This window comes from Lepidochelys kempii, chromosome 1 (assembly GCF_965140285.1).
Source record: "Lepidochelys kempii isolate rLepKem1 chromosome 1, rLepKem1.hap1, whole genome shotgun sequence".
NCBI classification, from domain to species: Eukaryota; Metazoa; Chordata; order Testudines; family Cheloniidae; genus Lepidochelys; species Lepidochelys kempii.
In genome coordinates, this window is record NC_136380.1 from 199,676,264 (window position 1) to 199,688,109 (window position 11,846).

At 46.5% G+C, this 11,846-nt stretch overlaps 1 non-coding gene across 1 annotated transcript; it reads right to left on the reverse strand.

The window, feature by feature from the left end:
• Positions 1 to 5,767: 5,767 nt before the first annotated feature.
• Positions 5,768 to 5,841, reverse strand: TRNAI-AAU (transfer RNA isoleucine (anticodon AAU)). The gene has a single exon. It is a non-coding gene; the product is annotated as a tRNA-Ile (tRNA).
• Positions 5,842 to 11,846: the final 6,005 nt, after the last annotated feature.

Here is an 11,846-nt window from a genome sequence, read left to right on the forward strand (position 1 = left end):
TTGATGGTCTAACATTTTCATCTAATTTTACCAGTCCTATCAATCAATATCTTGACACTGTATATTTTAGGCTCACTACACTATCATAAATATTTTGCTCAACCTTCCAAACAATATCAGCTTGGGACAGAGTCCAAGTGCTAGATTCTCTGCTGGTGAGATCCACGGAGTGCACGTGTGTGTGTGTGTGTGTGTGTGAGAGAGAGAGAGAGAAAGTGTTCAAACTGATTAAAGGTTAAATTTGGTTAAAGTTCCCTATGGGAATAGCTATACCAGCATAAGCACCTTTATACTGGTATAACTGCATCCACTCTAGGGGATGTGTATTGCTTAATCTATATTGGTATAATTATAGTTAAGGCTATGATTTTAGCGCAGAGGTCACAGTGTTCATGGTAACTGTGAACTTGAATCAAGTCAGTGACCCTGCAGCCATGGCTCCTGTCCCATGGGGCTGGGCCCGCCTCCCCACTCTGGGTTTGTGACATGGCCCATGTGGTTGCAGCTGTTACAGCTCAGAGCAACTGCCCCTGTATTCCCCTCTGTGGAACAGCATGGGCACCTCCTCTAGGCTTCTGGCTCCCCAGCCTTTGTCTCTGTTAGATGGAGACATCCGTCTGTCTCCCTTCTGACTGGAGTATTTCCAGGCTGCACAGTCCTCTGACTATCCTGTGATATCCCCAGCAAAAGACAGGCTGCTTAAGCAGGCTTCTTTTGCCTTGTCTTCGGAGATAGGTAACAGTGTAATTGGCACAGTTCTAAGTTACCACACAGCTCTTTCTAAGGAAGCACATTTATTCTTAAGGTAAAAGCAATTCATGGAAAAAATATTAAAATAATAAAAGAACCTGTTTGCATGCTAATAAATTTACCAAAGATTACCCCAACTCCAACATGGGCTCTGGGAAATGAGCAACCCTTCAGACTCCCACACAGGAGTTTACAAGTTCATAACACCCTTTTGCCCAGAACAAAAACATTCATGAGTTTGTGAGGCACTCATTTATCCAGTTTGGGCCTTTGAAGAAACCATGAATAGGTAATCTGCCAGGCACAGCTTCAGAGGCGGGTCATTTACATTCCCACACCCAGGGCTTAAATTCTCAAAGATTATTTCCCAGAGCGCCCCTCCACCATTTGGGGCTCCAGGCTTTAGCTCCACAGGTGGAGGGTGTGGGAGGTGCCAGGGCTCGGTCCTTCAGCCCCTGCAGTGCCTCCCGCGGGGCTGAAGACCTGAGCCCCAGCACATCCCACAAGGCTGAAGCCCTCAACCCCTGCGCATGCAGCAGGGCTGAAGCCTGAGCTAGGGTGCCTCCCGTAGGGGGAAAGCCCCAAGCCCTGGCACCTCCTGCGGGACTGAAGCCCTGGTGCATGCCACGGGGATGAAGCCCTGATGCCTCCCATGGGTCTGAAAATATTTACAGGAGCTCTGCTCTGGTGGGCTCCAGCTGAATTTAAGCCCTGCCCTCACCCCATGCATTTCCTAGGAAACCTGCTCAATTAATAATTTACACTGCTACAAAAATTTCTTTGAAGTTCCTAACCATGATAATCACGGTCCAGACACCGCAAGAGGGGAACACGGGGTTCCCAGCTGCTGGGTGACACAGGAGCTGCATGGAAAATGCTCAGCTCTGCACTTCTGGGGCAGCCACCTACGGCACAGGTATTTCTCAAGTCTCCCCATTACGGTCACAGTTAAAGTCATAACAAAAGGAAAAAAGACAGGAGGCCAGCCTGATGCCTGTCTGCTTTTCTCTCTTCCTCGCCCCTTGACCAGCTGCCACGCAGTTTGACTGGGCAATTGTCCTTGGCCAGAGTATTTCCCTTTGCGACTCTGAAACGTGCCCCAACGTGCAGGTCTTGAAGCTGGGCCCAGTGGCGGAAGGCGATGTACAGGCTTTTGCTAGGGCAAGCAGGCAGGGGTGGTCTTGGGGGCTAATTGTCTCTATGGAGATTAAAATCAGCACTGTGGGGCAAGAACGAAAGTCACCATAAAAGGAAGAAACGTGGTGGCTGAGCAAAGCATTTCTTTCTCCCCCCTTCAGAAGGCACTGCTCTCCCCACTGGGGAAATCAAACCCCAGTCTCTCATATGACAGATAGGGATACTCACCACTATACCAGCAAAGAACAGAGCATAGCCTTGCACTGCATGGAGCCCCAAGACACCAGCTATGACCAGCTTACACCACACAGGCCCCACCAAGCAACAACACCCCTTGCTCTCTTTTCCTTTCTAAAGGCTTTGGCTGCAGCAACAGCCCTGGGAAAAGCCCTGGCCCTCCTTACATGTCCTTGCCCAGCGGGCTGCCTTTGGGGGCTACACAGCTCTTCCCACAACACCTGCCTGGGACTTTGCCCTCACTGAAGGGCTGCTCAGCACCTTCTTCCTCTTACAACTGATTCTTTCTTCCCTCCCCCTTCCACACTTTAGACATTCCTCAAATTCACACCATCACAAACTCACCCATGGCCCCTTTGGCTTTGGAAGCAACTCTTGAGGGCCGCAGCTTCTCAGGCCCGCAGATCCTTCCTTTCAACACTCAGTGGCCGGACATTTGAAATGCAGTGGTTTCCAGGATGGAATACTCTGCTTCTGGACGTTGGTGCCCAGGAAGAATTCCTGTTACTCTTCCCAGTTACTCTTTTTCTAATGGATGTACCTGATTGACTTTCCTTTACCAAGCAGAAACTAGCTGCTGGCTTTCTTTGCAAATGAACGCAATCAGGCTAAGTCACTAGGCAAGCGTCAGGAGATCCCCCACCAAAAATCAAAGCCGTGATTCAGATTCAAACTGAGGTTACTGCAGCCACGGCACAGAATACTAACCAATATACAATCACAGCCACTTGAACCCCAAGGAAAAAACAGTTGAATTAACAATGTTATTGTGCTATAAAATATGTCAAGTAAGGTGTTTTATTAAAGCTTGTAATGTAATTTCCCCATGGTTTATGTTAGTCACATCTCCTCTACATGAGTTCCATACAATCCTACAATAACACATAAACAATCGCAATGCAATGGATCGCAAAAGTATTAAACTTAATTCAATGCAGTTTACCCAGTATATTGTAGAAGACTGCTCCCCTGTCACAGCAGCACCACTCAGGTTTGGTGTGTCCACCCCTCTGCAGATGTAGACAGAGAGGAAAAGGGGCAAATTTGATTGGCATTGCAACCTAGCACGCATAGTCACAGTGCCACTCAGGTTTGGTGTATCTGCCCCACCGTCTCTGTGACCCAGGGACCCCTTGGTTTGAATTGGCAGAGGGCATAAGGAGTACTTAGGGGTTTACAGGGATCCCCTGGGTCTGCTACTGTGCTAAAGGTGGCATGTGAAGTCTCTACTGACAACCAGTATCATGCTGGTCATCCTAATAATTTCAAGATGTATGTACGCATAATATTTAAGAAGGTATGTATCTATACTGAAAGCTATGTTCTGAAGGTATGTGAGTTAGGACAGGACAGGTTGCCAGACGGTCATAAATGAGTTCTGTTTAGGCAGATAGATACTTCTGTCTCTGGCTGATCATTGTGTATTTTATGCCTCACAATGTGACTAGTTGCATTACTAAGCCTGATGCTAATGAAGATTGTGAATTCATGTGAGAGAAGACCAGCAGGGGGAAAAAAACAATGAGGGGGGTCATCTTGTTTATGAATAAAGACAATTAATTTGGGGAGCATAACTGGGGGTACTGAGGTACACCTTGGATTCTTCACCAAGGAGACAAACTTTTGTCAGGGTTACTCAATGGCGTATAGGGGTTTGTGTTTTAATGCATCTCAATTTTTCACTTCAACCTCCAGATGTGAGTAATTAAAGTTAAGAAAAGATGTGTTAAATTTTAAAAATCACCCAGAAAGACGGTGTCATTGAGTTTGGCAAGGACAAATTTCACGTTGATGGTAATGTGCTGTAATGTGCTGTTCTGTACTGTATGCAGCAAGGCTGTAGATTACATGGAAAGCGCTAAACATAAACTGAATGAAAATAAATGAAAACAAGAGGCTGAAACAGCAAGGCCATCAACAACAGTAAAGAACAATGCACTGTGACTGGATCATTCCAGCTTTTTTGTGAATTAAAAAAACCTGCAATTTTCTGAAAGTACAGAATACATAGAAGTAGTTGGTCTTATATAAAAATACAAATTGCAGTTTATTATTTTTATTTTATTATAATGATTGATGGCACTGGTAGGCTTAAAACTTGCTTAAAACTTGTAAATATACCAATAAAACATGTTTTACCGATGCCTATATATACTGAGGCTAGGGAAACTAAAATTCTGCATTTCATTTTAATCATAGAATCATAGAATATCAGGGTTGGAAGGGACCTCAGGAGGTCATCTAGTCCAACCCCCTGCTCAAAAGCAGGACCCATCCCCAATTAAATCATTAAATCAGAAAAACAAGGATTTTTTTTAATGAGAAAATTTTGGGTTTTTTACCATAGAAAACTAGGATCCCTGGTTATGAGTTTATTTTACATGTAACCCTTCATTTCTGATACTTTGACTTGCTATTTCTGGAATCTCTACACCAGAGGTTTTCAAACTGGGGGTCAGAACCCCTCAGGGGGGTCACAAGGTTCTTACATGGGGTGTAGTGAGTTGTCAGCCTCTACCCCAAACCCCGCTTTGCCTCCAGCATTTACAATGGTGTTAAATATATAAAAATTGTGTTTTTAATTTATAAGGAGGGGTCACACTCAGAGGCTTTCTATGTGAAAGGGGTCACCCATACAAAAGTCTGAGAACCACTGCTCTACACTTGTTTCCACAACAAACAGGTAAGTGCCATGCGTTAAACAGAGCAGCGATCTGAGGCGGGACCGGGAAGCTGGGGTGTGCGGCTCCTTTGGGCGCAGTAGATCTGTGAATTCTGGGTGCCCAGCGGAACAGGGACTGGTCAGTCCAGGGGAGACTGGAGGCTTGAAGCGCCTGCAATGCCCATGGCAATGGGGCGCAGACCCCTGCCAGCAGGTAGAGACAATGCTAAGGCCAGGTGGTAGCGAGGTGCCTCAGCCTTGGGGACCCCAGGAAGCTTTGCAGTCCCTGGGGAGGGCGGGATGTGCCAAATCCGAGCGGAACTGCGGACACCTGGACCAGGTCGCAAGGCCCAGAGCAGGGCCCAGGACTGGAGCCACCCCTGGGGGCAGGACAGGCTGGTGTAATGTAGGATACTGCTCTGCATAGGAATGTGCTACTTGCGGGTACTGAGCATGCTCAGTTCATCTGCTGAAGCCACTGCCCTTCACCCTGCCCTTACACCCGTAGGCTTCTGTTGACTGCTTTTGACAGGGGTTAAAAAGTGGCAAAGGGGACAAATCGGGGGGAAGGGGAGCAGGGTTTGAGCAGGGGGTGGAAATTTACTGATCTGGGGGGTCAAGCAGCTGGAGGCAGCAGTAGAAGAGGGGCTAAAGGGAAAATCAGGGATGAGGGGGAGAGGAGGCGGAGTTAAGCCCAGGAGTGAGGCATGGGCAGAGGGTGTTAGAGGGCAAAACCTGGCACAGGCAGGGGCCCAGGGGGTAACAGTTACCCCAGTGGGACTGAGACACCAGTGTTTGCCAAAATGATGGTTGGAAGGGACCTCAGGAGGTCATCTAGTCCAACCCCCTGCTCAAAGCAGGACCAATTCCCAATTTTTGCCCCAGATCCCTAAATGGCCCCCTCAAGGATTGAACTCACAACCCTGGGTTTAGCAGGCCAATGCTCAAACCACTGAGCTATCCCTTCCCCCAAAAAGTGTGTGGCCCGTACGGGGATCGAACCCGTGACCTTGGCGTTATTAGCACCACGCTCTAACCAACTGAGCTAACCGGCCAGTCATAATGACAAGGTGCAACAGCACTGTGCTAATTATGAAGCTGTTTTTCTATTTTCCTTATAAGGATTCATTAATAATGCTTGAGTGGTGGAAAATTACTCATCGGTTCGGCTTGAACATGGACCTATATAAGACTGGTGTTACAGGGGCAGGGCAGAGAGAAATCAGGCTGGCACCTGTGCGTGACCATCTCTGACTCTCTCTTCCTGCATGCTTGTACTCAATAAAAGGCCTCAGACTGTTTGAACCAAACAGAGAGTGTGACTCATTTTCCACAACACCCTATGCATTTCTTAAGTCTCTAGGTGGTGGGATAAGGGGGTGTAATTGTTGCAAAGGGCCAGTGTACATAAATGGCCGACACTCTGTCTCCTGGCAACTGATAGCCTGAGCCCTTCCCCCCTGCAAGGTGATAGCTAAAGGCGTTGGAGAACAAAGGAATCAGGTGACTTCCTGGCCCTGGAAAGGGACAAAGCCCGGAGGAGGAGGGGCTGGAGAGTGAGTCAGTTTGGGGCTGGCTGGGGACATGGAGTGAAATGCAGACGCGATTGTCTGGCTCACTGCCCCCCAAAATGGACCCGGCTGAGGGGTCCTGTTCTCTGTACCTACAAGCTCGGTTTTAGACCGTGTTCCTGTCATCTAATAAACCTCTGTTTTACTGGCTGGCTGAGAGTCACATCTGATTGCAAAGTTGGGGTGCAGGACCCCCTGGCTTCCCCAGGACCCCGCCTGGGCGGACTCACTGTGGGAAGTGCACGGAGGGGCAGAGGATGCTGAACGCTCCAAGGTCAGACCCAGGAAGGTGGAAGCCGTGTGAGCTTCTTGCCTGAAGACAGTCTGCTCACAGAGAGACTTCACCAGAGTCCTGACTGGCTTCCTAGGAAGCAGTTCCAGAGCATCGCCTGGGGACTCCGTGACAATTATCTTGGTTAATAGCCAATCTACTTATCCTGAGGGACTGATTTAATTCTTTGTTCAACCCATTCATAGTTTTTCTTTTCAAAATATAATGAATACACATCTACATCTACAACCCCAAGATACCTTTACAACCACAAGAATTCTAAATTCATGAGTTATACACCAAGTCAAGAAATTTTAATAAAGAAATTATATCTTTTTTTGTGCCTCTTTGTTCCTTAGCCTGTAGGGTGCAGTAAGGCCAGTTCCAATGCCTTAAGCCTAAACACCTGAATGAATCTTAGTATACCCTCATACTGTTCCTGTTACCTCTCCCAAACATTTCATATACCTAAGGCCATATCTACACTTTAAGTGTGGGTTAACTCAAGTTATGTCAGCATAGAGTCACTAAGGTTACCATGTCACTTGTGTGCATGCCTCCTGGACTCTTTGCCTCAGCAGTCAGAGTACTCACCAGAAGCACTTGTATAGATTCAGATTGAGGTGCACCATGAATAAATATCCCACTGTCCACCCACTGTATTTTGGGAAGCTTTGGTTTTGAGTGTATGCTGGGTACCAAACAGGTCAGACAGGGGTGGTTGTGGCCATGGGATCAAACTTCTTATAATACATTGTTAACCATCCACTAATTTTACGTGTATCCCATACATAAACGTATACATAATGTTTACACCTTTTTTCTAAACCTATTAACCTGCCTGGCCCTCCTCACTGTCTGCCATCTCACACAGAATCATGGAGCTTGCATGGCTCTGCACTATTCTCATGAGCGTTTTCACCCAAAGGTGCATGCTCCTTTAGTATTTGCAGATCAGCAAACATACATGTGGGGTGTGACATTATACTCTACATTCTTTATGAAAATATGCTTATGATATGGATATGACATAGCTAATATATACTTTATGCAAGTTGGCTGATGTGGGATATCATTGCAAAACTTAAGACCTATTGACTGTGTTTATCCAACCTGTATGCATGTAATGTTTGTATCTGAGGCTAGAAATATTGACCATGTCTCTGTATTTCAAATGTGATCTGTTGGATGAGGCCAGACAATGTGTTATAGGCCAGTGGTGTGTTATAATTTGTTCTGCTTGTGCAAATACTCTTTATATTTCAGATCCCTGATGTAAAATAGCCAAACTGCGTGTCTCAACCTGAGCCCGTGTGATTTTAGTCAGTTGGATAATTTGGTTATTTTTCTTCATTAGTTTGTACAGACTTATCCAACTGACCCACAAAGAAAAGTTAAAGTTTATAATATTACTGGTATCCAGTGTGTTAGTTCTTTTATCCTCATGAGTTGGGAAGTAATAGGTTACGGTGGGAGTTTTTAACATAGTTATATTACACATACATTGCTCTACTGGTGGTTCTTGCCACAAAAGCTCCTCTAATCCAATGGCACTGTAGTGAGGTCGAAACTCACCAGCGCAGTGCCCCCTGCTGGTTGTCTAGGAAATTAGCTCTCCACTGTACAGAGCGCCTCCTACCGGCCAGTATCTTGCCTGCCGCTGGCACCCTTGTACCTGCAGGACCCCGGTGCCCTTTACCTTGAGGTGCTGCCCCCGCAGTAATCCCTTATTCTGGGTTTTCCCTCCCAGGGGAATCCCCTACCCTCGCAACCCATCTTGCCTCAGTGGCTACTGCCAGTCATCATCTAGCTCCCGCTCACTAGGGCAGACTACAGTGTAATGGCCACCCATCATTGGCAAGGGGTTAGGACCTGCTGCCTTTGCCTATCCCCATGCTGCAGCCCCAGTACCTTTTCAAAGGCCTTCATCAAGGCCTGCAGACTAGGGGTCTAAGGGGCTGGAGCTCCCCAGCTCCCCTTACCCAGCACTGCTCCACTTCAGGTACCTTACTCCCCTTCCCACTCACTCCAAGGCTAGCGTGAGACTTCTCCAACTTCTGGCCCACAGCCCTCTTATCAGGGCCAGCTGGGCCCTAATTGAGCTGGCCACAGCTGTATACCATCCAGAAACATATGTAAGGAAAAGGTTATTTTCATGTTTTGTCAGCAAAGGAGTTAAGACTGTCATATCTTTAGCTCCTACCCAATCCATCTCACTTTCTGTTAGCCTAATAGCTAATGTTTTTCAGAACACCACAGGGCTAACAGGTACAGCCCGTCACAGCTCTCAGGAACTGCTAATAGTAAGAATTCACTAAGGCTATCTGATGTAGCTGATTCCTACAGTTAGCAGTCTCGCATACCACTGGTGCGAGAAATTGCTATCTGTAGGAATTCGCTTCATCATATTGCAATGTCACAGGTCGCACATCCCTACACTTTGCAGCAGTGACAGGTCCAACTTTGCTAAAAAGGTTTCAGAGTAACAGCCATGTTAGTCTGTATTCGCAAAGAGAAAAGGAGGACTTGTGGCACCTTAGAGACTAACCAATTTATTTGAGCATAAGCTTTCATGAGCTACAGCTCACTTCATCGGATGCATACTGTGGAAAATACAGAAGATGTTTGTTTTTATACACACAAATCATGAGAAAATGGGTGTTTATCATTACAAAAGGTTTTCTCCCCGCCCCACTCTCCTGCTGGTAATAGCTTATGTAAAGTGATCACTCTCCTTACAATGTGTATGATAATCAAGATGGGCCATTTCCAGCACAAATCCAGGTTTTCTCCCCCCAAACAAACTCACTCTCCTGTTGGTAATAGCTTATCTATTATCATTATTATCATTGTAAGGAGAGTGGTCACTTTGGATAAGCTATTACCAGCAGGAAAGTGAGTTTGTGAGTGTGGTTTTTGGAAAGGGGGCGGGGGGGGGAGTGAGAAAACCTGGATTTGTGCTGGAAATGGCCCACCTTGATTATCATACATATTGTAAAGAGAGTGGTCACTTTGGATGGGCTATTACCAGCAGGAGAGTGAGTTTGTGTGTGGGGGGGTGGAGGGTGAGAAAACCTGGATTTGTGTTGGAAATGGCCCAGCTTGATTATCATACACATTGTAAGGAGAGTTATCACTTTAGATAACCTATTACCAGCAGGAGAGTGGGGTGGGGGGAGGTATTGTTTCATGGTCTCTGTGTATATAATGTCTTCTGCAGTTTCCACAGTATGCATCCGATGAAGTGAGCTGTAGCTCACGAAAGCTTATGCTCAAATAAATTGGATAGTCTCTAAGGTGCCATAAGTACTCCTTTTCTTTTAGCTTATCTAAAGTGATCACTCTCCTTACAATGTGTATGATAATCAAGGTGGGCCATTTCCAGCACAAATCCAGGGTTTAACAAGAACGTGGGGGGGGGGGGGGATAGGAAAGAACAAGGGGAAATAGGTTACCTTGCATAATGACTTAGCCACTCCCAGTCTCTATTCAAGCCTAAGTTAATTGTATCCAATTTGCAAATGAATTCCAATTCAACAGTCTCTCCCTGGAGTCTGGATTTGAAGTTTTTCTGTTGTAATATCGCAACTTTCATGTCTGTAATCGCGTGACCAGAGAGATTGAAGTGTTCTCCGACTGGTTTGTGAATGTTATAATTCTTGACATCTGATTTGTGTCCATTTATTCTTTTACGTAGAGACTGTCCAGTTTGACCAATGTACATGGCAGAGGGGCATTGCTGGCACATGATGGCATATATCACATTGGTAAATGTGCAGGTGAACGAGCCTCTGATAGTGTGGCTGATGTTATTAGGCCCTGTGATGGTGTCCCCTGAATAGATATGTGGGCACAGTTGGCAACGGGCTTTGTTGCAAGGATAGCTTCCTGGGTTAGTGGTTCTGTTGTGTGGTATGTGGTTGCTGGTGAGTATTCGCTTCAGGTTGGGGGGCTGTCTGTAGGCAAGGACTGGCCTGTCTCCCAAGATTTGTGAGAGTGTTGGGTCATCCTTCAGGATAGGTTGTAGATCCTTGATAATGCGTTGGAGGGGTTTTAGTTGGGGGCTGAAGGTGACGGCTAGTGGCGTTCTGTTATTTTCTTTGTTACGCCTGTCCTGTAGTAGGTGACTTCTGGGAACTCTTCTGGCTCTATCAATCTGTTTCTTCACTTCCGCAGGTGGGTATTGTAGTTGTAAGAATGCTTGATAGAGATCTTGTAGGTGTTTGTCTCTGTCTGAGGGGTTGGAGCAAATGCGGTTGTATCGCAGAGCTTGGCTGTAGACAATGGATCGTGTGGTGTGGTCAGGGTGAAAGCTGGAGGTATGTAGGTAGGAATAGCGGTCAGTAGGTTTCCGGTATAGGGTGGTGTTTATGTGACCATCGCATATTAGCACTGTAGTGTCCAGGAAGTGGATCTCTTGTGTGGACTGGACCAGGCTGAGGTTGATGGTGGGATGGAAATTGTTGAAATCATGGTGGAATTCCTCAAGGGCTTCTTTTCCATGGGTCCAGATGATGAAGATGTCATCAATATAGCGCAAGTAGAGTAGGGGCTTTAGGGGACGAGAGCTGAGGAAGCGTTGTTCTAAATCAGCCATAAAAATGTTGGCATACTGTGGGGCCATGCGGGTACCCATAGCAGTGCCGCTGATCTGAAGGTATACATTGTCCCCAAATGTGAAATAGTTATGGGTAAGGACAAAGTCACAAAGTTCAGCCACCAGGTCAGCCGTGACATTATCGGGGATAGTGTTCCTGACGGCTTGTAGTCCATCTTTGTGTGGAATGTTGGTGTAGAGGGCTTCTACGTCCATAGTGGCCAGGATGGTGTTATCAGGAAGATCACCGATGGACTGTAGTTTCCTCAGGAAGTCAGTGGTGTCTCGAAGGTAGCTGGGAGTGCTGGTAGCGTAGGGCCTGAGGAGGGAGTCTACATAGCCAGGCAATCCTGCTGTCAGGGTGCCAAATGCCAGAGATGATGGGGAGCCCAGGATTTCCAGGTTTATGGATCTCGGGTAGTAGATAGAACATCCCTAGACGGGCATAACGATAAATAAGACGGGCATCATGCATGGGGTTCTCCAGGGATCAGTTCTGGATATGTTTCTATTCAAAATCTTAATGATTGAGATAATGGCATAGAGTGTACACTTATGCCTTTAAGGTCCAGAAAACATGAGCTAGATAATGGCACAGAGAGTACACTTAGACAGCTTGTG